We start from the raw sequence: 22693 nt of genomic DNA, 5'->3' as shown, positions 1-22693 counted from the left end.
CCTCCCTCCCACCCCTCATCAACCCTCAGTGTGTTCTCAGTTTTCAACAGTCTCTTATGCTTTGGCTCTCTCCCACTCTAACCTCTTTTTTTTTTCCTTCCCCTCCTCCATGGGTTCCTGTTAAGTTTCTCAGGATCCACATAAGAGTGAAACCATATGGTATCTGTCTTTCTCTGTATGGCTTATTTCACTTAGCATCACACTCTCCAGTTCCATCCACGTTGCTACAAAAGGCCATATTTCATTTTTTCTCATTGCCACGTAGTATTCCATTGTGTATATAAACCACAATTTCTTTATCCATTCATCAGTTGATGGACATTTAGGCTCTTTCCATAATTTGGCTATTGTTGAGAGTGCTGCTATGAACATTGGGGTACAAGTGGCCCTATGCATCAGTACTCCTGTATCCCTTGGATAAATTCCTAGCAGTGCTATTGCTGGGTCATAGGGTAGGTCTATTTTTAATTTTCTGAGGAACCTCCACACTGCTTTCCAGAGCGGCTGCACCAATTTGCATTCCCACCAACAGTGCAAGAGGGTTCCCGTTTCTCCACATCCTCTCCAGCATCTATAGTCTCCTGATTTGTTCATTTTGGCCACTCTGACTGGCGTGAGGTGATACCTGAGTGTGGTTTTGATTTGTATTTCCCTGATAAGGAGCGACACTGAACATCTTTTCATGTGCCTGTTGGCCATCCGGATGTCTTCTTTAGAGAAGTGTCTATTCATGTTTTCTGCCCATTTCTTCACTGGCTTATTTGTTTTTCGGGTGTGGAGTTTGGTGAGCTCTTTATAGATTTTGGATACTAGCCCTTTGTCCGATATGTCATTTGCGAATATCTTTTCCCATTCCGTTGGTTGCCTTTTAGTTTTGTTGGTTGTTTCCTTTGCTGTGCAGAAGCTTTTGATCTTCATAAGGTCCCAGTAATTCACTTTTGCTTTTAATTCCCTTGCCTTTGGGGATATGTCGAGTAAGAGATTGCTACGGCTGAGGTCAGAGAGGTCTTTTCCTGCTTTCTCCTCTAAGGTTTTGATGGTTTCCTGTCTCACATTTAGGTCCTTTATCCATTTTGAGTTTATTTTTGTGAACGGTGTGAGAAAGTGGTCTAGTTTCAACCTTCTGCATGTTGCTGTCCAGTTCTCCTAGCACCATTTGTTAAAGAGGCTGTCTTTTTTCCATTGGATGTTCTTTCCTGCTTTGTCAAAGATGAGTTGGCCATACGTTTGTGGGTCTAGTTCTGGGGTTTCTATTCTATTCCATTGGTCTATGTGTCTGTTTTTGTGCCAATACCATGCTGTCTTGATGATGACAGCTTTGTAGTAGAGGCTAAAGTCTGGGACTGTGATGCCTCCTGCTTTGGTCTTCTTCTTCAAAATTCCTTTGGCTATTCGGGGCCTTTTGTGGTTCCATATGAATTGTAGGATTGCTTGTTGTAGTTTCGAGAAGAATGCTGGTGCAATTTTGATTGGGATTGCATTGAATGTGTAGATAGCTTTGGGTAGTATTGACATGGAATTTACTGTATTTTGATGGTCGTATAAATTGTATAATTTTTCAAATGCTATTTTCTAATTATTTGTTAATGAAGACCTTCCTAATGTCACATATTCTAATAATTTATCTACGTATATTAAAAATTTCTACATAAAAATCAAGTTGTTTCAGAATCAGAAGAATATTATTTCTTTGTTTCGAATCTTTATCTTAATAAGTCTTTTCTTACTTCTTCAAATTAAAACTTCCACACAATGTTGAAAAGAAGGATGATAATGGTCATTCTTTTTGTTTGTTTTTAATTTTTTTATGTTTAGTTATTTTTGAGAGACAGAGGTTGGAGGAGGAGTAGAGTGAGGGAGACAGAAGATCTGAAGCAGGCTCTGGATAGACAGCAGCGAGACTGACTCGGGCTCCAACCCAGGAACCGTGAGATCATGACCTGAGCTGAAGTTGGACGTTCAACCCACTGAGCCACCCAGGTTCCCCAATAATGGTCATTCTTTTTTAAAAAAAAATTTAACGTTTTATTTATTTTTGAGACAGGGAGAGACAGAGCATGAACGGGGGAGGGGCAGAAAGAGAGGGAGACACAGAATCCGAAGCAGGCTCCAGGCTCTGAGACGTCAGTCCAGAGCCCGACACGGGGCTCAAACTCACCGACTGCGAGATCGTGACCTGAGTTGAAGTCGGACGCCTAACCGATTGAGCCACCCAGGCGCCCCAATAATGGTCATTCTTAATGTTGGTTCTGATTTTGCAGGGAATACGTTCAACATTTCATTATTAATTATGCTTGGATTATTGATTTTTACTTTTCCCTTGTTTTCTTTTTTTAAAAAAATTTTAAATGTTTATTTATTCTTGAGAGAGACAGAGCATGAGCAAGGGAGGGACAGAGAGAGAGGGAGACACAGAATCGGAGGCAGGCTCCAGGCTCCAAGCTGTCAGCACACAGCTCCACGCGGGGCTCAAACTCACAAGCTGTGAGATCATGACCTGAGCTGAAGTCTGACGCTCAACCGACTGAGCCACCCAGGTGTCCCTTCCCTTCTTTTCTTATAAATAAGTTTAAGGTTTAAGCTGCATCTGGTGTGTTTCGATATGAAATAATTCAAAAATTTTTTAAATTTCCATTCTATTTTCTCTTTTAACCCACTAGTAATATAGAGGTGTTTAAAATTTCCAAATTATAGGGATTTTCTAGTGATCCTATTTATTTTTTAATTTCACTGTGATCAGAGAGCATATTATTACAATCTTTGAAATATATTGAGGTTTACTTTATGGTTCAGCATATGGTTAATTTTTGTAAAATTTTTATGTACATTTGGAAAAGAAGAAATGCTTCAGTTTTAGGATGCAATATCCTATATATATCATATTATGTCAACTTTGTTAATCATGTTATTTAAATATATATATACATAGAGCATTTGTGTGATTATTTTATGAGTTATAAAAAGAAGTATATTAAAATCTCCCTCTGTGATTATAAATATGTTTACTTCTTTTTGTAGTTCTCTTAATTTGGGACTCATATAACTTAAAGCCACATTATTAGCTATGTGTGAATTTAGAATTGTTATATATCTCCAAAGAATCAAATCTCTTGGTATCATAAAGGTTTATAAGGCATTATTATTTATACTATAAATATTCATTTATATTGTCCAAATAGTTTTTAGTCTGTCCTGTATTTCTTCTTGCATCTCCAAATATTCATCTTAATTTATTTTCCTTTTGCCTGAAGAATTGTCTTTAGATTGCATAGACTGGTGAAAAATTCTCTTAGGTTTTCTTCATCTGAAAAGGTTTTTATATCACCTTTATTTTTTAAGGACATATATACATTATGTATAGAATTTGATGCTAGAAATTATTGTCTTTGAGTACACTGGTATTGCTTTCTTTAGCTTTTTTTTCATGTTGAGAAATGGACTATCTGTCTGATTGTGGCTCCTTTTATAATTAATGCATCATTTTACATTTGGATGTTGTTAAGGTACGTGCCCTTGTATTTGGTTGTCAGAAATTGTTCTGTTGTGTACCTAATTGGAATTCTCTTTGCCTTGATCAAGTTTGAATCAGTAGAATTCATGGTGCTTCTTGAATTTATTAGCTTGAATTCAGCTGCTGAATTAGCTTCTTTCCATAGCTTTAGAAAATTTTCAGTCATTATCCTTGAAATAGCTTTTCTATGTGGAGATTCTGTTATATGCATGTAAGTCATTTTTGCTCTATGTCTATGCTTTTTATGTTTTGTGTGTGTGTGTGTGTGTGTGTGTGTGTTCTCCATCCTTTTGTCACTCTGTATTCCATTGTGGCTATGTTCCTTTTTGTTTTTTTAATGTTTATTTATTTATTTTGAGACAGAGAGCGTGTGTGTGCAAGGGAGGGGCAGAGAGAGGAGAGAGAGAAAATCCTAAGCAAGCCCCATGCTGTCAGTGTGGAGTCCAAAGTGGGGCTCAAACCCATGAACCATGAGATCATGACCTGAGCCAAAACCAAGAGTTGGTCGCTTAACAGACTGAGCCACCCAGGAGCCCCACATTATGCCTATTTTCTTCTGTCCTATCTTCTAACTCACTAATTCCCTCCTCAGATACGTCTTTTCTGCTGTTATTCCTAACTCTTGAATCCTTAATTTTGATTACAGAATTTTTCAGTTTGAGAATTTCAGTTTGTTTCCTATTTATCATTTTCAGTTCTATGTAAAATTCTCAAAGTTGTATTCATTTCCGTGATCATAGTAGGCATATAATTAGCTTAAAGTCATTGTCCAATAATTTTATCATTAGAATGTCCTGTGGGTTTTTTTTCCGGTTATTTGGGTTTTTTTTCTTGTATTTTTTCATCAACTGTTTTGGTTTCTTCACTTGCTTGGTTATTTTTAATTGAGTGCCAGTCATGCTAGAGATAATTTAAAGCCCAAACTTATTTTATCATCCACCAAAGCAGATTCACCTGTATTTCTAGTAGGTGGCCAGGAACATTAGCAAACTCAGATCATCTTAAAACAATCAGGGTATTAGATGGTTCAAAGCTGGATTTTGGTTCCTGTAAGAGCAGATTTATTTCTAGCTTAGCCTTACTCCTAGAATATTAATCTTTGGTTTTGGTTTTCAATCGAAAGCCTAGGTGATATTGCAATAATTCAAGAAAAAAATAATGGTAGTTTGGACAAGGGTGATAACAGTAGAATTCGTTAATAGTGGTCAGCTTCAATATATCTTTTGTAGATTGAGACAATAGGATTTTCTGGTGGTTTAGATAAGGGAAGAGATGAAAAATAACCCTAAGTCTCTGACATGAGCAATCAAGCATAATGTACTGAGATAAATAAGAATGACAAAAGGTTTTTGGTGGATAAATATAAAGAACTTTATTTCCACACAGACAGCACACAGTCTTTTCCTCTGCAAGCTACCTCTGGAGCACAAGTCTAGAATACCGTTCAAATGGTGGCTGCAGGATTGGCTGCAGTTGTAAAGTTTGAAAACTCACCCAGAAGTCATAATATTGTCTTTTCTGTTTACAATTCCTGCTAATTCAATTGAGTTTGTTGACAAAGGGTGGAGACATGCCATTTTGTATACTTACTATGTACCAGGTCACAACTCTGTAGAAGTTTACCATGCATTATTTCACTATGAGTTGGCTTGTAGTATTCTCAGAATAATACACAATCACCCCATTTTAGGGGATGGATAAATGGCAAAGGCACAGAAAGGTGAAGTGACTGGTCCGAATATCAGTGGGAGAGGTAGATTTGCAGCTAGGTCCATGGGGCTCTAAAGCTCATGCACCTTTTCAGTTCATTACACCAACTCTGATAGTCTGTAAATCAAGGCTAATATTAGCTAAAGAGCCTTAAAAAATGATGAGGAAGGAATATGGAAAATGGTTAATTCTGCATTCGTTGAAATCTAAGAGAGTTCTTTCCTGGGATAATTCTTTCGTATTTCTATTTGTATGGCTGGAACCATCTTGGAGATTGGTGATCTGAACCTAAACTAATGTGTTCCTGATGAATGGCAGAGCCCCAGGTCTCCGTGACATCTCTCTCTTGTAATCACCTGATGGCCAAGTTTAGATTTGCCCTAGGACCACATATAGTTCTAGGCACAGAGATGGCACCAAGGGAATATTTGCAGATGGATATAAAAAACAAACAAGCAAACAAAAACATAGTCTTCAGTGTGGCTTTGAAGGCCTACCCCCTCTCCGGCCTTCATCCATCTTCTTGACCTTCTTAACTACTCCACTCCAACCCCTCTCTTACATGGAAAAAAAAAAGTGTTTCATTTTGAATATGTTAAGTTTGAGGCTTTTATTACTTATCATGCAAATACACGAAGACAATAGCATGTCTTTATCATCGTATCTACTCCAGGGCATATCTGTTCACAATCATCATGAGAGAATCATCGTTAGCTTGGATTTCCAAGTCTTCTTTTTGCTCTGATGATCACTAAGACTCAAATCATGACAGTACTGGCATGACCTGATGCATATATTTCTTTCTGAGAAGACCATTCACTCTTATCTTCTCAGTGTAACTTCTATCACATTAACTGTTTTTACTATGAGTACCTTAGAAGGGGCAGAAATGGAGTTGACTCTTGAACCACCCAGGTTTAAACTACATGGGTCCACTTACACACGGATTTTTTCCCCATAAATGCAGTACAGTACTGTAAGTGTATTTTCTTCTCCTTATGATTTTCTTCATAACATTTTCTTTTCTCTAGCTTACTTTATTGTAAAAATACAGTATATAATACATAGAACATACAATATACATAATCGACTATTTATGTTATCAGTATGTCTTCTGGTCAACAGTAGGTGATTGGTAGTTAAGTTTTTGGAGACCTAAAAGTTATATGTGGATTTTTGACTGCACAGGAGTTAGCACACCTATCTTGGATTGTTCGAGTCAACTCTACATTCAAGACTGGGAATAGAAAGAGAAAGATTGTGACGTAGACTTTGGCCTATAGGTGCCCAAAACATACAATAGAAGGTGAAAGAGTGCCAAACTGGAGATCCAAGTGCTATCTAACATTTAGCCCTGGAAACGTACCTGGCCAAAGGTACCATCTCACAGAGCATTAAAGGGTAATGAATGACCGCAAATTTGAATTGATGGAACTGTGAAGTCATTTGTATGTTTTTATTTTTACAGACACAAACCCACAGGGTCTTGTATAACATTTCCTCTTAGAGTAACCTTTAAAAAGGTTATATTATTCCATTGTGGAGAATTATCTGAGTAGACTTTTACCTGCCTTTAGGGACTGAGAGGAATATCTCGTCCAAGTTAAATCAGTAGTACAAGTGTATGAATTACATCTTGAGATACATTTCTCACCTGCAATTAGTTCAGACAACCAGAGGGTTCAAAATACACAATGGTTAGCCTTTTCCAAAGCATTTGGAATATTCCTAGCATGGTCAAGAAAAAATCCTGCTAAAGTTCCACACTGAGTACTGATTAACATTTAGAGGGTGTGTGCATGGCTCAGTCGGTTAAGTATTGGACTTTGGCTCAGGTCATGACCTCAAGGTTCATGAGTTCAAGCCCTGCATCGGGCTCCATGCTGACAGCTCCGAACGTGGAGCCTGCTTCAGATTCTGCGTCTCTCTCTCTTTCTCTGCCCCTCACCTGCTCACACTCTGTCTCTCTCTCTCTCAAAAGTAAATAAACACTGAAAAAAAAGACCATTTAGGGTAACAATATCTTTCAGTATTTCAGTTCCTATAGACATCTTTAAGAAAATTAACTGTTTGAAAGACTAGAAAAATAGCACTCAATCTCTTCATTACTATTATGCTCCTTTTTCAAAAACTATGGAGCTAAGAGTACAACTGATACTTATAGGAGAACCTGATACAATGGAGTCTTAAAAAGGAATAATAGAAAAATATCATGACTTTGACCGACTTTATGAGATTTGCTTGTAAATTCATTCAAATTATAAAATAGTCATTTTAAATATTTCTTTGAGAAAGAGAGACAAAGGGAGAGAAAGAGAAAGAGCATAAGCAGGGGGAGGGCAGAGACAGAGGAAAAGAGAGACTCTTAAACAAGTTCCATGCTCAGTGTGGAGTCCCACACAGGGCTTCATTGCATGACCTTGAGATCATGACCTGAGCCAAAATCAACTGAGCCACCCAGGGACTTCAAAATAGCTGTTTTAAAATGTCCTGTTATGCCATATATTTTCCATATTTTAATGGGAATATTTGTAATTATATTGGATTAAAACGTTATGAATTCAATTATAATGCTATTTGTGACAACATATGACAAACCCACAGAGCTAAACTTTCTAAGGTTGCCTCTCCTCTGCTCACTTCTGACTACTCAGTAGAACTGAATTTAGTGTTCTTTGTATAGGGTCAAATATCATATTTTTTATTTTGCTGTCTTCTGCTTATTGGGGTTTTTTTTGTTTTAAAAAGTTTGAAGTTATATATTTATTGGATGACCATATAAGGTTTAACTTAAAAAATCATGGGGGGATTGGGTTTTCATGGGACTTGCAAACAAAAAAATAAACTTGACTACTGTTCAGATTTGATCAATGTTGGGAAAAATGTCAAAAACCATTGATATTTAATTGCTTGTAGGCGGATGAGTTAAGATTCTTAACTCAGCATTAATAGGCATTTATCTGTGACATAGAATAATCATAAATATTTCGTATATTCTTAGAAAAAAAATCTCCTTCCACTTTACCACCGCCTTTAATTTAGGAAAGAGGGTAACAAAGGGTGGAATAGGGATGACAAATCTTTCCTAACCAAGTTCTGTCTGTTTAAATTAAGAAATAAACTAAAACAATAAGTGAATTACTCCCTGAGAAATAAGTTCACTGGAGCAGAAAGCAGATAAACAAGTATTTGCACTTTTTACCACAATCTCCAATGTTATAGATACACAACTCATATTTAAAAGAGATACTACATTAGCAATTAGGTTTAGAAGTCCTTCACTAGTATGATCAACTCCATACTAAAATTCTGTAAGGATTCTAATGAATGTGGTTTGAGTTATGATTTAATTAAACCTATTGCTATCAAATCTATTATTGCAAATGTTAAGTCACTGTCTAACATCTCCGCTAGTTGTACACTTTAAAATTGTGCCCTTTCCTGTCAACAATACAGCAAATTTCCATGTTGAATAAAAAAGGGGGAAGAAATATTAACTTTGTTCTTTTCAAAGAAATCATAAAGAAATTATAGTGAAATTAGAAAGATCATAATTATTCCTGTCCCAAAGATCATATTATAGGACATTTATAAAGTAGCTTTCAATTCCTTCTTTCATGATCTTCTCTATGCTAGTGAGAACATATTAGAACAAGAGACAATCTGACATAAGGCAATACAGGCAATAGAATGAAACAATGGCTTTTGTCAAGGACATCTGGAATGAAAGGGTAAAGAAGTTATATGAGATGAAATGAATTTTACCCATGCTGTAACATTCAATCTGAATCTTCTCTGGATGTTTTGATGAGAAAGAGTAAAAAGTATCGGATTATTTTACTACATAAATGTAATTTAAAGGAGAGAGGAAGGGCAACAGACTAACAATCATACTTCTATCATGTGCTGGAGATGTTGTATAATTTAACTCCCAGGCTTATTAAATGAACAATTTTCTCCCTGCGATATGCTTGGAACAATTATTTCCTCCTTCCATTGGTCGAAAGCCAGAAGAAAATTTTGTTGCAGTAATTTAGGTTCATTTTTCTTAAAAGAATGCACACAAATTTGGGGGAAAACCAAGAAAAAGCAGCGTTGTACATATAAAGTATAAGAAGAAGATAGCAGATTTCATGTCTATACATGGGTACCATACATGCATGGGCTCATTTACATGCATATACCCTGTGCTTGGTGCAGATATGGCACAGAACCCTCACCTATTCACCGTAAGAATTTTCTGGGTAGCACAGAACTCATCCCTCCCTCCCAGAGGCACAAAATACGTAGCTGTTACCCTGTAGGGCAAATTTTATATTGTGTTTTTACAGCTATTCAATTAACCAAAATGCACTTCTAAGATTTTTTTAAATACCTCACTCAAAATAAGAAGTGAAGGAGAATCAAATAGAAGACTATCAATTATTTTCCTGTCAATAAAATAGCACAGTGCTTCCGAACAGAAATATAATGCAGACCACATGTCATTTTAACTTCTAGTAGTTACATTAACAAAACCCACAAACTAAAAACAAACAAGTGGACCATATTAATAATATATTTTATGTAACCCAAAATAGCCAAAATATTTTCATTTCGACATATTGTCAATATAAAAATTATCGAGATATTTTTCCTCATTAAGTCTTCAAAATTCACTGTGGATATTATGCTTACAGGACCTCCACTTTGGACCTGCTCCATTTCAAATGCTCTGTAGTCACATGAAGTTATATGAAGATGGTTGCTGATTCCCAGTCTCCTTCCTAAACTCCTAACACTTATCTCCAATTGCTACCATTCATTTCCAGCTCTACGTACTATACCATGTCTGACAGTGATATTTTTGTCCTCTTCTTCTAATTTCATGGCTTCACTACTTAGATTCTCTATTTTGGTGGATAGCTTCATTAGCCACACTCCTGTCATTGTTCAAATGAGAAATCTGAAGGATATACTCTACGTTTCCCTCTTCCTCCATTCATCTTCCATTGTATAAGGTCAAAAACAGCCTGAGTTTGCACTCTTGTTTCCCCAATGTCTCAACATCATTCAAAGCCTGAAATATCATGTGCCTGGATTATTAAGGACTTCCTAACTCGTCTCTCTACCATCCATCAATCCCCACTACTTCAATCCACCCTCTACACTGAAGGGAAACTGGTCTCTCGAGCACATATGCCTTTAATTAACTTTTTAAAAAATTAAAATTGAATTACATTGCTCTTTTAAATAAAGATATCATAGAGATTCTTTTGGCTGTATTTTTATTAAAAAACACTTGTTGCATTTTCTGTATGTACTAATTATTAGAAATACAGCAGCAAACCAGACAAATTATCTTCCTGTTTTCAAAGAGCTCAAGTGTCATGACCATGAGATACCCACCGGGACAAAAGGGAAGTTTCTAAAAATATGACCCCATGCCACATGGCCAGTTTTCCCTGAGCTAGTAAATATGTAACTAGGAGAACTACAAGCCCCTCCCCCTCCAAATCTTTAGTGATTCAACATTTTCAAAATACAGTTTCATCAGAATTATTGGAAGGCTATTCAAACTTTATTTTTTCTTAGGTAACTAATGAGCGCACTAGTTTATCAAAAGCTGAAATTTTATATAAACCTTTCAAGGGAAGAGGAACGGTTCTAACTTACAAGAGTGTTATATACCATTTTCTGATTATATTTTGTGTATGAATTATAATAGTATCAATCTGTGATCTCTTTTACTTCACTTGTTTCAATTCCCTCCTTTCTGCCTAATTCTGATCCCTATTCATTGAACTGCTTCTTGCCTGTTTTCATTCCTATGGAGATCTACTAAAAATTACTTTTGGGTAATGAGAAATAAGGCACCCTTGAAGGGACACATTCCACTCTATAAAAGCCATACTATAAAGTTGGGTATCATTAAGACACTGAGTTATAGACCTTTGAGTTCCTACCTTGGATCCTTTGGTTCTGGCTAGAGCACAAGGAAATTAGAGCATGAAGGATTGTGCAGAAAGTTTGATGGGCCAGGCATGAAAATGGCAAACTTCATTTCTGCCAAACACTTCATTGGCCAGAACACAGTCACATGGTCTGGGAAATAGTAGTCTTCCTGGATGCCAAGGAGAAAAAAGAAAGGGCTTTTGCCTATTTGCATATATTTGTTACATTTCTTTTCTGTGAGAAAGTGAATATTTCTATCCTCACTTCATAAATGAAGATAGGATGTACTAAGTAGCTTACGTAAGAAGGCATACCAAACAAGAGGGAGAGATAAAATTCATATCTCAGTAGTCTGACTCTGAAACCACTTATCTTTCTACAATTTGTTTCAGGCTGATTGTTCCTTTCTTGGGCCTTTCCAGAATAATGGAGAAGCGGTGGTTGCCCTATTTTCACTTCATTATTCTTTTTAGTGATGCATTTGATTGATACATTTGAAAGAAGCACCCAAGCATGCCCGACTCAGTCCCCCTAATCGCTATAGAGCACCCTGTCTTCAGAAAGTTCCTGTTCATTTTCCTGCTGTATTTAAAGTGCCTGCCTAGTCAGGGACACTTTAAGGCTCTGCCTGAGACTAGTGTTGGGGAGCAGAGAGAAGATTATTTAGGACGTGAAACTTAGAGGGACTTGGCCATGGATCCAAAGCACTTCCCCAATAAAACTTTTCACTGATGTAGCTGCTATCTTGACATTTCTCCATCTCCATCCTTTCTTCCTGATGGCTCCAAATTTGTCAGAAAGAATGGAGAGTCGCTGGTCTTATAATAATCTACTATTTTATTTGTTTTCCTAGAGTAGTAATTTATTAGAATACAGAAGAAAGAAAAAAATCAGTGGAGCCTAAAGTGACTAACACTCCCAGAAGGAAATGTGGCCATTGGAAAGTCTAAGACAATTAAAGCAGTAACAGCTTTTTTGTACTGCATGATACTAGACACTTCTGTTTTTAATCACGCTATTTAACTAACATTGGTTATAACCAGTAATGCAACAGTACCTTGAAATGGGTGGCTAATAACATAAATGATCCCAAGGATACCTTTGTGTTTCTTTAGAATGCATAGAAGCTTAACATCTCTGGATGACCTGATGACTAATGCAGATATTCACGAGGGGGAAACTGAGCTCAGAGAGACGACATGAGGCAAAAAGTTTATGGCAAAAGAGTAATGAAGATAAAGGACTCCTGGGACTTGATCTAGTTTTCAGTATTTAATTTTCAAGAGCAAATATATTCCTTATTGTGAGTAACTTAATTCATTTGTAGTGAAGGAAAGTATCCTAACATATGCTCAATAGAAGAAGGTTAATATTTCACTTCAGTTAATCCATGAAGTGAATCTAACTGCAATTAATGAGGACTGCGTTTTAGATTATATTTTCTAATAGGATTTTTTAATGAATATCTCTTTTTCCACAGTGGAAAACACATATGAAGGAAACTCTAGTAAACATACTCTAAGTCATAACATAAGTGCATAGCCAAGCTAGAAAATAAGCTAAAAGTCCCTCTCTACCACTTAGAAGTACAACGTAATAAAATTCATTATAATAGCATTCTAGTTTTGTCATAAAACCATAACAAACCGTAGTTATTACATGAAAAATAGAGTAGCTAATATTTTGCCTAGTAAAACGATAGTAAATTGGTGCTAGTAATAGCAACACTATAATAATTATACTGAAAAGTAGCTGCAAGTTACGATCTGTATATTTACTATGCTATTATAATAATTATAGTTCTACCATAGATTTCTTCCATACAAAAGCTAAATTTACTCTAGTAATTGCATTCTCTTTTCTCTTCCACATAATTATAAGAATATAAAAGTGTAACTTTTGATTTGAAGTATGAAACCTTCAAATTTTTTTTTTACCATTATTAGATGATTGGGAATTAGGGAAGATTATTTAAAGAAGAAAAACGCAAAATGTTTCCAAGAAAAAATATATCTACTTGTATGAGACCAGTGAAGAGTCAGTAAGCTATCAAAAGGTAAGTTATTACCAAACTGTAGGCATAAAAAAAAGTTGTCTTAATATATAGAATACACACTAACCCAGAATAACTCAGCCAAAAAGAAACTCTTTATTTTATGTCATCTCCAAGGAAAGTCTCTCCCCCATTTCCTTGAGTGGTGACATGGACCAATGCACCTGGACTTCTCCTGCAACTCCAGCCCTCAGACAAGGGCAAGGGCTCATCACCCCTGAAAGGTAAGGAGTTTCTAAGGAACAATGACCAAAAAGGGCTCGCTGACATTCATCAAGAAATGCAATATACCACTGAATGGTAAAGAGCCTAGGAAGAAATCTAAACAGTTTCTTGGCCATAGCCATTCTTTAATGGATGTGGACATTTTTATTATGAGGATGCCAGTCAGAAAATTTTAATAAGCGACACTTCCACTTCTATAGACAATAAAGCTCTCCTTCCCCATCATTTGCTTCTACTTGTCCTTACACTGGAGTGATCATACTGTAACAGACTGGCTAGCTGTTCACCAAATCTGTTTCCATTTTCAGGACATCGAGTTAAACTATGTTTCCAAGACAGTTTTTAATTAGGTGGGGGCCATATGACTCTGTTTTGGACAAGAGGACATTTGCCACTTCCAGGACTCCCCTTGTGAGATCCTCACTGTACCATCCCTCCTACAGCTTGTAGAGATGAGAAAAACACAATGAAAAGAACACAAGTCCCTGTGTCTCCTATTCATAGCAGGGCTCCCTGACCCACATAGGCCAAGTAATTTATCTTTATGGTATTAAGCCATTGAGAATTTGGGATTGTTCCTTATAGCACTTAACCTTCCCTGATACAAGCTCAAGTTCCACTGGCCTCTACATTCTGCTTTAACATGATTTTAGAAGCAATCACAGAAAGCAACTTGAACTGTGTTGTTTTCTCTTTCTCTTCCCTCCACTTGCTCCCTCTTGGCTTGCCCGTCCTTCCTTCCTTCCTTCCTTCCTTCCTTCCTTCCTTCCTTCCTTCCCTTCCATCCTTCCTTCCTTCCCTCCCTCCCTTCCATCCTTCCTTCCCTACCTCCCCGCCTTCTTTCTTTCCTTCTTTCCTTCCTTCTTCTCTTCCTACTTTTTCTTTGGGCTGATGGAGATTAGTAGGTAGAAGACTGTAATTCTCCCTTACCCCTTATTTCCTGGTTTTCCTTTCTTTCATCCCTCAGTACCATCTCTTTGCTTGTGTTTTGAATTCTATTTAGAATAATATTGTAAACTCAAATGTGTAATGTTTTGACTGTAACCTCCTAAGAACCTCTGCTGAATATCTATACAAATCTAGCACTGAGATTTAAACCGTAAAAGGTTTATGTACAAACTGTCTAAATAGCTTGAGGATGTACTGCAACAGTGAATTTCCTGTTATTTAACACTACTTAAAGTAAGGCAGGAAAACACCAATAATTTTAATTTTGAGCTCTAAAATTCCTAAGGCGGAAAAAGAATTATGTTTTATTATGTTTAAAGGTGGTTTTTTTCCCTGTGCTTTCCTGCCAATTGTCTGTTTCCAGAACTTGCATTGTGTTGTCTCCTTCAACCCAGCTTCTTGTGCACATCTCTGCTGTGAGGTTCCAGACAATCGTTTGCACTTCTTGCAAGAGAAGCTGCATTTCCAGCTTCCTAACCCCACAATAATTGCCGTATTTTATAAGAATTGTCTCAGGGTATTTCCCAAATTGAAATGGATCACCTCACTGTGTTCCCATTGCCTTCGTTTTCCTAAAAGGAATTCATCTGACTGTATCCCTTGCAGCCTATTACAAGGTATTACCCAAAACACACAAATATCTGTCAGGGTCTTTCTGCATTTAGCAAATTTTCCTCTCAACAAAAAAATGCAAGAAAAGAAAAAGCAGGAAAGCTTCAAGTGCAATGTATGTCCGTGTATTAGATAGGGCTTATTATTTTTTAATTGCCTAGAAGTGAGTGCATTTTTTAATAGAAATTGTCAAAAGCAAGTTTTGCGCTAAATGACATTTGGATTGCATTTTTTATACCTTGCTGACATGAGATAATCTGGTTAATTTGTTTGGAAGACAGCCAGCATGGGAACATTTTGCTGCTACTGATCTGTTGGTTTGGGTTGGAAAGTCTCCAACAGCACTGCTGAGGAGATGTCCAGGGCAAGTACTTCTACTCTCCTCCCTGGTCTATGGCAGACATCCGGGGTCATCCTGGAAGTGGCCCCTGAGAGTGACACCAGAATCCTTAACACAGTATTAAATGCAGTTTTCTGTCAATCGATCAGAATTAAACCTTGAGTTAGAACCTACTTGCTGTCCCTTTATTACATTACCGAACCTGGGTGTTAAGATCAGAAAGGCCTACATTCACAAAGGCTGCCACTAACTTGTTATTAATCAAAAGGGTGATTAATACCACTAAAAGTGAGGCTGGCACCCACGTTTCTTCTTGTTTTGCACAGCCCTCTTTGGGCAGGTAAACCTTCAGAGGGTAAAGCCATAGCTGGGTCAGGCACCTGTCATCTCATGGATCCAGAGTCCTGGCAACATCCCTTTACCAAACTCTGGATTTGCTGGCTTCCTTGAAATGCAAAAGGTCTGACTTCCCCCTCTTAATCAGAGCACACTAGTTGAAGGGTGGCTACATTTATGTCCGGGGCATTTACACCTGCCTTTCTTACAGTAGCAACCACTCCTTTCTGGGGCACTTCTCTTGCTGTAGCAAAAGCATATATACATGTGTTCTTATGTGCATGCATATACACACTTCAGAGCTGGGTAGGGAATCTTGCTAGCTATGTCAGTCGCCCAAAACAATGTCCTGCACATCATTAGGTAGGAGATACGTGTTAGCTCACTTGTCTTTTGGGGTGGCTGTATTATTTGTTGCTCTTGTAATTACTACTTTATCAAAGAGACTTGGGGGTGGAGGGTTGTCATATTCAAATAGAAATCAAATGAATTATTAGTTGAAATGCTAAGTCTTCTTAGGTTTTATGCATGGAAATCTCTGATCACTAGGAACAGGCCTATTAGAGAGAGTTTTCTTAAAAGTTTTTTTCTCAATTATGTAATTATAAGGGGTGAATAGCTACGCCTGGTATTGAGAGGACAATGGAAAAAGAATGTTCAAGAATGTGTTTGTTTTTTTTAGAATTCCATACCAAAATGTCCATATCCCCTTTGATACACAGAGAATGGAAACTATGAGCAATTTACAAAAGATGCTCAGAATCTTCAGATAGAAGGAGATCACTAGGGTGAATGTGGATGCTCCATTTAAGGTCCAATGGCAAGGAAGAGCAATAATGGTCCTAAAATTCAATTACCGGGAGACAAGGAAGAATCTAGGTTAATGTTCTGCTCTCGCAACAAGGGATTAAGTGTTCATTAAACAGAGTTTGTGTATGTTTGTTCATTTGCTACTGTTAATGCCAGATTCTGGAAGCTTCTACTGACCCAGTGACTCTGGCACAGTCGTTGGAGCTTGGGGAACGATGGCCAAGCTTGTGTGTGAATTAGAGAGAGCTGGAATGTGGCAGTCTTGCAACACTGGCAGAGATCTGTGCACGGCAGGCAACTTGGCTGAGTAGAATAGCGTCTCTCAGACACTGCAGTCTACAAAAATGACCCCACGTGGCAGCAGACAACAATGATGGTGCTGCAGTTCAGGCCCTCCTAGACCAGGTAGGTGTTCAAGTTAAGACAGGTTCTGCTTCAGAAGGAGCCACCAGCTCCACCCACGGGGATTCTTAGGCCTTTGGTGCTGGAGGAATTCAAGAGGAACAACCAGGATTTCACTGCTTATATGATTTCCTTGCTCAAGTGACTAATTGAAAACAGTTAAAATGGATGTTTATGAACTGAACTAGAAAAGCAAGATGTTGGATAAGTTTACATGTGCAAGGTCATGTCTTCCCTATCCTGCTTCTTGCTCGATACGTAGGAAAGAGGAGAAGCTAACCTATGCTTCCATAAATGGCAAGTCTTATTTACTATTGCCAGCAAAAAAAGAGGCTAGAAAAATCCATCCAAACTCAAATATGTAAATGATGATTCAGAACTATGCATAGAAGGACCTTCAGAATTTATCACTACAGGTAGTGATACTCTTTGTAATAATGTGGATAATTAGATCCAATCCACTGCTGTTAAACAGCAATTCTACACAAGGCACTATGTTTGAGACTTTAACCTTGAGACACGGTATGGAATCATGAAAAGTATTGATTCAAGAGTCTGACTGCCAAGTTGCTATTGCAGCTTTCACCTGCTAGCTTTGTGCCTTAACTTCTCCGACCCTCAGTGCCCACAGTACAAAGTTGGGGATAGAACCTATCTTAGAGATTGGATGTCAGAGTTGAATGACTATGTGATTTAAAATTCTTAAAGGAGTGCCTGACACATCATAATAATCACACTTTGTTATAGTTGTTATTGTCGCAGTATTACTAGTAGTAATGGCACTAGTATTATCTTACTTGACTTGAATGGGAAGGACTGTTAGACCCTTCCAGGATAAAAGGCATTGAAAACTAAAAAGAAAATAAAGAAAGGGAAAGGAAAAAAAAATCAAAATGGGACAAATAGTTAAAAGTAAAAAAAATACTGGGGCACCTGGGTGGCTCAGTCAGTTAAGTGTCTGACTCTCAATCTTGGCTCAGGGCATGACCTCAGGGTTCGTGAGTTGGAACCCCACATTGGGCTCTGCTCTGACAGCAGAGAGCTTGCTTGGGATTCTTTCTCTCCCTCTGTCTCTCTGCCCCTACCCCACTCATGTGCTGTCTGTTCTCACAATAAATAAATAAGCTTAAAATTTTTTTTAAATGTAAAAAAATACTAATTTGAGACAATTGGGAAGAGAAACATTTTCAAAAAGTTTTAGTCAGTATGCAAAATAAATTCCTGAATCAATACATGAAACAAACGAACAGACAAAAACATTGTAAAGTGGAAGTCTAACATCCATTTTGTCTCTATTGGATTCCCCTCCTAGTGTATTAATGTCTTTTTTTGGGATCCAAATATGAAATATCCACCAAATAGCATACTCCTTCCCCCTCTACAGCCACAGGGTTGGTGGGAGGCAGGAGCATAGCTTATAGCTACCAGTTGTTGATGGCTGAGCAAGATGATAATTGGTAATAATTACCAGACCTCCAAGACATGAAACAGAGTACAGTTTGCTATCTCATTATATTAAGGAGGCGTGGCCTCTGCTCTGAGCACAAGTGGGAGCTACAGTCACAGAAATAACTTACAAAGTCGAAAGCAGCAGTGACGTTTTGGTGGCTCGCCATTCACTTCCTCTTTGGACTCATTCTCCTTCTCCATACAATGACTTGTGTCAAAAGTTACAGTTAAAAAGAGGGCATGGGAAAATATTAGTTTTGTCATTTAAGGGGAAAATAGGGAGAAGATTAGCTTTTTTATAAGATAGAGACACATATAGTTCTTAGAGAAAGATTATTTTTAAGTTGTGTCTACACTAAGAGTCTATACATATGCTAACTTAATTGTTTTTGTGATTATTACCAAACAATAAGTTAAATTTGGTAGTTCTTTTCTCTCAAGTGTTTTCTTTATTCTTTCTTTCTTTATTTTTTCCTTTTTGATCTATGAGAGGCGGTCCGAGTATCAAAACAATTGCTGGTTCAGAAAAACTAACTCATTACTTAATCTTTATTTTTTTATACCATATCAAGAACTCATACAAAGAGTTAGTGTGTCCCAACTCAGAAACCAAATGGTGACTAATGGTCTGACCACATTCAGAATACAGGAGTTAGTTAATGAATCGTTATGCTCTGGCTTGCATGGCCTACAACTGGGCCCATTTTCCTTTCTTCACTTTTCAATCGTCTCCATCAGCTAATTTTAAGTTTTTACACTTTGTTGTGTGTAGGGGGGGAATGGTTTTCATATAGCCTTTCAATGACACAAAGGAGTAACTGGAGTTTGTAGTTTGGAAAGTGTTTCAAATTAGTAACTGTGCCTCACATCAGCGGCTACGATTAGAAGCAATCTCCTGCCAACATGACTGATGACACCGGCAAAGGGGAAAGGGAAGCAGAGGCACCAGTGAAGAGAAAGCCCCCCGTGGTAGGGAAGAGGAAAGTCCCAACAGTGTTGGAGAACATGACATCCTATGAGTATCATAGGGTCTTCTACGGGGGGGGGGGGGGGGGGGGGGGGGAGGGTTCATTAGTTGGGTCATCATATTCTGGGACCTAGAGTGGGACAAATTGCTTAGACCATTTGACAATATGCCATTTTTCCTTTGTTTTTTTGAATAATTTGTTTATTCTCATTACAAAAGTCATGTATTGGAGAAAACCTAGAGCTGACAGGAAAGAATAAAGAAACCAAGCGTAATCTCACAATCCAGAGATAACCTTTGTTAATATTTTACTTTTTTATCACACATGTATGTGTGTGCATATGTTGATGTTACAATATAGAAACACATTTTTGGTTGCTTTGAAAACTGTATTTTAATATAAAAATAGTAAGGGTCACCTGGGTGGTTCAGTTGGTTAAGTGTCTGACATCAGATCAGGTCACAGTCTCATGGTTTGTGAGTTCAGGCTCCACATTGGGCTGTCTACTGTCAACACAGAGTCTGTTTCAGATCCTCTGTCTCCCTCTCTGCCCCTCCCCTGCTCTCTCTCTCTCTCTCAAAAATAAATAAACATTTATTATTTTTTTTAACGTTTATTTATTTTTGAGACAGGGAGAGACAGAACATGAACAGGGGAGGGTCAGAGAGAGAGGGAGACACAGAATCCGAAACAGGCTCCAGGCTCTGAGCTGTCAGCACAGAGCCTGACGCAGGGCTCGAACTCACGGACCACAAGATCATGACCTAAGCCAAAGTCAGATGCTTAACTGACTGAGCCACCCAGGTGCCCCTAAATAAACATTTAAAAACTAATAGATGCTTATAATAGGAAATTTAGAAAATTTGGGGGAAATTTCAAAAAAAATTCTTAATTCTACTTTCCATATATTTGTGTTTGTTTGTCCAAGTTATTATTTTTTTTCTTTATATGCATATGTGATAATTCTCTACATCCTATTTTAATCTACTCTTTGAACAACAGGACATGTACACCTTGCCAAGTCATCAAACAATGTTTCTGTAATATGTCTCTTAACATTCCACTGAATGGCTATACCACTGTTTAGTCAACATATTATAGGATATTTGAATTATATGAATGGTCATTTTCTTTTTTTTTTAACTTTTTTAATGTTTATTTATTTTTGAGAGAAAGAGACAGAGCATGAGGTGGAGAGGGCAGTGAGAGGGATACACAGAATAGGAAGCAGGCTCCAGGCTCTGAGCTGTCAGCACAGAGCCCGACACGGGGCTCGGACTCACAAACCGTGAGGTCGTGACCTGAGCTGAAGTCGGACGCTCAACCGACTGAGCCACCCAACGCCCCATGAATGGTCATTTTCTAACATTTTTTCAATAATAGGTTTTTGGAAATTGAGAGCCGTGTTTGTATGCGTTTAAGAGTAGTGTGAGATAGTAACAACTAACTCATCTTCAACTAGAGAACCAAGAGATCCATTACAGTGTTTGCATCTAACAGTATCAACAATTCTAAACCAGCCCAGCTGCCATTGACTGAATTATTGAAAGTAGAACTTACTGAAAAAAGCATGACAAAATAGCAGCAGTTTTGACCCAGAGTAGCCAACCTTGGCCAAAACAGGATGGTCTGTATATCCTCTTTCCTACACAACACTGCTGTTATTACTAATTTACCAAACAGAATAATATGAGGGATACTTGGCATTTTATAATCAAACATCATTTCAGAAATGTCCATATGCAAATTCATAGTAATCATTGGAATTAATTGCTATTTACAGCAATGGTATGAAAAAGCTTTTTGTTCATAAGTTCTGTAAATTGAAATATAAAAAGATATAAGACAATGTGACTTTCATACTACAACAGAGGAAATAACAAGTAAACAAACAAGGCAGAAATCCTTACTTTCCCCCTTGCTTAGTCATTTAGAAAAGAATTAAAACTCAAAGCAGGAAACTCATGTTAAGAATGTTTTCTTGAACAAGATTTATTTATTCCTTATATACATCTGAGGCTACCCATTCTTATAAAAAAGTCTATGCTTTTATAAAGCATCTAGATGGCCAGGGTATCAAACTAAACAGCATATTTAGTCAAGTTTATCAAAACATTAGTTAATTTTAAGTGTATCATCATACTGGCCATTAGTGATGATTAGATGAAACTTCAAAAGAAAGAGGATTTATATGTGTTTATGTAGGTAAATGCTCCACAATTTTTACATTTTACTGCATTTTTTAATTAAACCATTCAATGTTTTTTAATCATGTAAACCAAAAATATCAGTTAAATCTCACGTATTATCATAGGTCACAGGTGTTGATCAGATAAAGTCCCCAGGGATGAGGATTACTGTGTCCAAAGATGAATATGTGCTGTATGAATATAGTATAATTGCTTTATTCATTTTAAATGCACATATATCTTCATGCTTGGAAGAAAAATGCTGATCTATCTATAGTGTTGCAGCAGACTATCCTCTCTCCTTTCCAGAATCCTTATGAACAAACTTCAGGCTCTTCTCCATAAAAATCTTGCTAAACAATATTGCTAATACTGACCATTCAACTAAACCAGACAACTATTCAACTAAACAAATAGTAAATACATTCAGAAAGATCAAACTCCTTTTCTTTGGTCAAAATCATTGGTAAGTTCAATTGAATCAGTGGAGCCAAGATACTCAAATAGACAAGACTCTAGAAGTCTTCATAATTTTACAGGATGGAAACAATTTTGTTTTAAAAGTGTAATACACAGTGTAACAAAAAATGAAAAGTATATTCACCACAACAGTACCCAACTAAAAACAAGCTGCAGAGATTCAACCATGTGGAAGAGTTTCTACCTTACAAATTCCCGAGGGCTTGAATAAGAAAGCTTAGGATAAGAGGTGTGTGTGGTGTGGTGGGAGAAAGCAACCCTTCATGAAACAGTGTGTGGTTGGGTTAGAATGTACTCAGTGAGGTTATTATTCCCTTCTTCTCTCAAAGAAATAGAATTCTTGAGCTATAAAAAGAATAAAGAAAGCTAGATAAATATCTGTGCAGTGCTGAAAATGCTAATTATTCTTTGTTCTTAATATACAGAGGCACGGTGCTTCTAATAGAGCATGGACTTTGGGATGAGATGCTCTGGGTTTAAATCCCAGCATGTCAGCTGTGTGACCTTGGGCTAGCAACTGAATTTCCTCTTCCTCCTTCCTTGTAAATTATAGATAGTAATACTTGCCTACTTTTCAGGGCAGATATAAGCAGAAAATGGCCCACGGCGGGGGGGTGAGGGGGGGGGGAGAACAACCTAGGATAGTACCAAGCACCTGTTAGATATTCAACAAATGTTAGTTTTTACCTCTTCCTTTTTTTAAATACTAACACTAGGGTATCTATT

The 22693-nt window shown here is 37.3% G+C and overlaps 1 long non-coding RNA gene across 1 annotated transcript in view; it reads left to right on the top strand.

Annotated features, from left to right (window-relative positions):
• LOC109496013 overlaps positions 1-22693 on the top strand; it is a 60551-nt gene that overhangs the window by 37632 nt on the left and 226 nt on the right. Inside the window, exons 4-7 of the long non-coding RNA XR_006592793.1 lie at positions 12271-12458; positions 13102-13211; positions 13326-13432; positions 16636-16884. This is a non-coding gene — a long non-coding RNA (uncharacterized LOC109496013). The remainder of the gene's footprint in view (positions 1-12270; positions 12459-13101; positions 13212-13325; positions 13433-16635; positions 16885-22693) is intronic.

This window comes from Felis catus, chromosome F2 (genome assembly GCF_018350175.1).
Source record: "Felis catus isolate Fca126 chromosome F2, F.catus_Fca126_mat1.0, whole genome shotgun sequence".
Classification (NCBI taxonomy): domain Eukaryota; kingdom Metazoa; phylum Chordata; class Mammalia; order Carnivora; family Felidae; genus Felis; species Felis catus.
Note: the sequence above shows the minus strand (reverse complement) of the source record. Positions and strands in the feature narration are given on the sequence as shown.